This window comes from Merops nubicus, unplaced genomic scaffold (genome assembly GCF_000691845.1).
Source record: "Merops nubicus isolate BGI_N331 unplaced genomic scaffold, ASM69184v1 scaffold2228, whole genome shotgun sequence".
In the NCBI taxonomy this organism is placed as follows: Eukaryota; Metazoa; Chordata; class Aves; order Coraciiformes; family Meropidae; genus Merops; species Merops nubicus.
Window position 1 is genome coordinate 4,845 of NW_008623493.1, and position 5,098 is coordinate 9,942.

Genomic DNA, 5,098 nt, shown 5'->3' on the forward strand with positions numbered 1-5,098 from the left:
TGGGTTGGGAATCTCCTGTAACACAAACCATTGATTTATGGTCTTATTCTGTGGCCTGGTTGAGGCAGAGCGTGGGTTTGGTGGCTGCTGCACATCATGTCTCTGCGTGCATGGCCTTTGGAGCCCTGTGAAAGTCTGTGGGCTCTGCTGGGGCAACCTGGAGGCTGCTGGGCCATCCCTGCTGTGGCAGCATGAGTTTGGAGAGAACTGAAATGAGGAGCTGTGAAAGCCCTGAGAAACTGGTGAAGAAAATTTTTGGCTTGTTGGAGATATTTTCTTGAACAACAATGAGAGGTCAGATCCTGAATGCTGGCAGCAGTCTGTTAGTATTTCACCAGGATTTTGAGTAAAATTGTTTCGGTGTGGAAACAACAATTTGGAAACATTAACTTAAAATCCGTAATGTGAGATGGCTGCAATGTGTAATACAGAGGTGGTGAAGTAGCAAAGCTGTGAATGACAAGCAGGTTGGGAACAAGATGGATAAAAATTAATATAAATGCCTTTTTTAAAAAAGCTTCCTTTTCAGAATAAACCCAGCAAGTTAAATTTGAACCTTCTTGGAAGGCCTTACTTGTACCTTCTAGTCTCACTTAAAACAATTGGTATCAGTGACTTCTCAAATTAAGTAGGTCACACAATGCACCTTTTGTGTCGTCATTTATTGTGTACAGTCATTTAAAATATATAAGGCAACTGAATGGGAGCTAATTTTTAATTTTGTTTAGATCTCTACTGCAGTGTCTTTACACTAGATAAAGTTCTGCTTTTAAAATTTTTCCAATTGTAAGCACTTTTCATTTTTTGAGAAGCAGAAAAGCATTTGCGTTACCTATTTGCTTTTAATTTAGCTACCGGATGCTGTAGCATCTTTATTCTTTTTGAGTAAAATCAAGACTGAGAACTCATCTCGGAGTGCAGAAAGTAGGAAAGCTTTCTCTTCTTCCTTTGTCCCTTTTAATCTATGAAAAAAATAATCAGATGGGGGAAAATTAGGATTATGTGCATTAAGGCTTCAAGCACATGAAGAACTCCAGATAATATCTAACTGAAAGAGTCATGCAAATTTGTTATCTCACAGGCTTAGTGGTTTTTAGATACCTAACAGAATTTCTTGATATTTCAATAAATTTGACTATTAGTGACTTGAAAAATTAATTATGGTCACCAAATCTTAATCTCTCTTTTGTATAACAAATCATTCTGTTTTAAATATCAGTCTTGTTAGTGGTAGAGGGCTTTTTTTTTTTTTTCGTTTTCTGATGCATTTTTAAAGTCATTTTTAGGATGTCTTAGTGATTTGTTTAGTTTCTTCCAAATGCATTGTACTGAATGACATAGTAAAATTTGCATCTCAGTACAAAGAAACAAATCCACTGTTAAGTTTTAAAACAGAAGGTGTAAAAGCAAGAAGGTAAACAAGACTATATAATGCGTGTGGAAATATTATATAACCTGCTGGTTATGGAAGAATAGGTACCCAGAGTAAGTATAAAGACTGTATTTAGTTGCAAATGAATCTTTGGGATGTATCAACTGGCAGAAATTAACTTCTAGAGGAAAATGACAGAAGCGATTTTAATGTAAGGTTTTGTCTTTACCAATGTGTCTACTTTCTAATAATGGCGTAAGCTGTCTGGTTTACCTTTCTTTCATTTGGACCATAACATTTATCTAGAAATATTTCAAAAATAGTTTTATGCTGTCTTCCTTTTTTTTACTTCCCCATTTGCTGTACTGGTAAGTGTGTATTAAACCACGGAGGTGAGTCAGAGGAACATTGCCAAGGTATAGATTACAACATAACTTATCTTTCTTAAATTATGAAGGACAAATGCATAGCAAGTTTGAGTTGTTGTGTTTTTTTTTACGTGGGGGTGGGGAGGAGGTGAGAGGTGGGTATTGGCTGTTACTTGTGACTTGCTGCAGAAGAATAAACCTGTTCTTTCCAAGCAAGGCTCATGATACTACTGCTACTAGTCTTAGTCTGGGAAGTTCAACATTTAATGTGATGTACGAGCCTCAGATACACTTTCAATGTGCTTGTCTTTGAGAGATTTTCACCTCATTTTCCTGAGCAGACTACTTTGTGCATGAATGGTTGTGTATTCAGATGAGGTTTCTATCCCTCCTCACACACATGAACTTGAATTTCCTGCCATTTCGTGTGTTGGGGGGAGAACGAAATAACCTACAGGCCGAGCTTCCCAAGCACAATTCCTGGAAACTGCATACTGTTGTAGGCCTGTTTATTTTCCACTTGTATCCTTGCTGTGAAAACCTTAGCTTTTTTGAGGAAGGGAGCAGACAGTTTATTTAAAAACTTGTTATAGCAAAATGTCATTTACATAAGCAACAGTAGACACCTTCATGCTTCTGAACTCTCTTTTCCTTTGCAGAGACTAGGAAGAGTTTTTTCTGTGAGTCAGATTAAAGGATGCCTGGAGTCTAGAGCTACATTACCCTGTAATGTTAAGAGTACCTAGCCTTCAGCAAGGCAAGACTCAAAACTCAAACAATCTCAGATATCACTAAAGAAATTGGAAGGGGCTGTACTTGAACTTTCCTTTTCAGAGTGATCAGATACTCACTCCAGTGTTCAGGCTCCATTTTTGTTCGTAGTCAAGACTTTCACCTTCAGGTCTTAGTGAAGCTGGAGGATAAATAAGTGTTCTTGATGATGTGATGGGGCTTTGCAGTGTTTTTTTTCATGCCCTTCTCCTTTTGCCCGGCTGCTTCCCTTGTGGTTACATCCAGGCCTTAACTTCACATTATTGAGACTTTTTTAGCTTTTTCTTGAATGCTAGCTGGGTTCTACTTGATACCAGAAATGTGCTACTTTGCGTAGAAATTCCTGCTCTTCTCTTTCAAGAACATGAAAACTTAAGCACTTCCACTTTCTGCAGCTGCACCTAGAAGGGGGTAGTCATACTGGTGGCCACGGTTCCCAAAATATTCATCTTTGATTTGTGGGTAGCTACAGACCCTCCCAAAGACAACTGGAATGACAATAGCTTTCCATTTAAGTTAGATAAGGGAGCAGTTACATACCTTTTTGTTGGGGTGGGACAGTGGCCTTGTGAGACTGAACCAAGCCAGAGGCTTGTGCCAGTGTTAAGCACTGCTGGTGGTTGGCTTCATTGTCTGAGCACTTCACTCTGATTCCTGAACAATGCAAAGCAGCACATTAAATAAATCACATCTTTTTATGACAGTGAATGTTGTATTACTGTTACCAAAAGGTTTAGCCAATTTCCCTGGAAAACATTCTTTGCTACAGCAGTTTGGCTTGCAAAGTGAACCTGAATGCAGGAAGGACTGGGTGATTTCAGACAACTTTGTAGAAAAGCTATCTGGAGCACCTAGCAGTTCAGAGGAGCAAAATTTAGAGGCTGTATACAAAAAAAAAATGAGGGCAAGGGCTGCAGTACCCCAAAATACCCCTTCCAGACCAGTAGCACATTAAAAACATGTTCAAGAATCTGTCTGATACTGGGCAAAATGTGAGCTGTTGTGGTGAAGTTTCCTGCTTGTGAGGAGGTCTTGCAGAAAGCTGTGAAGCTTGGAGCAGCATTGTTTCCATTCCTTCACAGAGTTTGTTTGAAAAATACCAGCATCATAAGCTGCTGAAACTGGAAACATGAAAAGAATTTCAGGAGCTGAAAAAAACTACAACAGATGAATATATCTTATCATTAACTTCAAAGGATGTGTAATATGGAGGAAGTTGTTAAGGTTGTTTTCTGACTATATGTTTAGTATGGAATGGGAAGAGTTAGTGCTGAAAGCATAACAAGGAACAAGGTAATACTGGCCTTTGGCCTAAGAGTGCAAAAATGGCCTCTTCCTTTTGTAAGACAGTTTTTCAAATATCTTATATTTGGACTAAACAGTTGATCATACTAATGAAGTCTAGTTTTCCTCAATCTGATGTACTTCCCATAAAAGTACCTAATGATGGATCCTATGACTGAATCATCATGATTCTGTGTGTTTATAGGAAAGTACAGATTAGGACTTCCCATGGCCAGTCTCTGTCCAGTTGGGTTGGTTGGCTAAAAGTGGTCCCTGAGTAATAAATTACCTGCTATTAAATTATCTGGAGTCATATGTTCTGATCTGTATCCAGCGCAGGTAGGTTACAGAGTAGTACCAGTGAAACATTCGTGGAGACCTGCATGTAATGGTGCTTTTATTTAATAAAGGGATTCAAAATTAGTGAGAGCTGAGAAGCATGCGAAAAGAAATGAGGTACCAAGAACCAGAGTAGAGCTGAAGTCCAAGTGCTTCTACTGTTCTGCAGAAATTATAGATAAGGCAGAGTGTTGTGGGAATGAAACATTATCAGAAGAGGTGGGCAGCAGTTATGTGACGTTGATGCTTTGGATGGAGTTGCATTTTGGTGTGTTTTGAAATCACAGTGGAAAAGTAGGGGCGAGTCACCAAATCAGTCATCTTAGTGCCAGTATTGAAATCTGTGAGGCAATCACTGAGCTGAGACAAGTAAGCCCAAGAACATGATAAAATAAGCACTAGCAGACTTACTGCCATCTGACAAGCAGTGCTGATATCTCAAGGAAGTGTTGACCTCTTCACACAACAGCATAAGGCACATCAGTGACTAAGTTTTGTTGTTTAACACGCTGCTCAGTTGTTTTCCATATTATCATGATAAGAGTTAGTGTTCTCTTCAGCACAGGAAGGAAAACGTGGGCAACTGTTCCATTGCAAGTCTGTCATAGGAGCCAGTAGGAACCAACTGTACGTTTCTGTGGAGGTTTATGTGGTCACTGCTGTACAGCTGAGAGCCAGGACAGTGGACGAGCTCCAGCCTTTGTGGCTTTGAGCGATTTGTGCAGAACAGGAGAGCCACCACTCACCACAGCAATATAGGGTGGCTGCAATGGCAGCTGAGTCCAATACAGTGTTAGAACTGTTTGGTTTATTGGCTGGTGTGGTGTTTTTGTTTTTTTTTTTTTTTTGGTGTGTGAAACTGTGTGCCTGTGTGCAGAACATTGCAGGAAAGTGTAAGAGGTGGTGTGTGGAAGCAGGGAGGAGAGTACACAAGGCAAGAGGGAGCTTGTTCAGCACGCAGCTG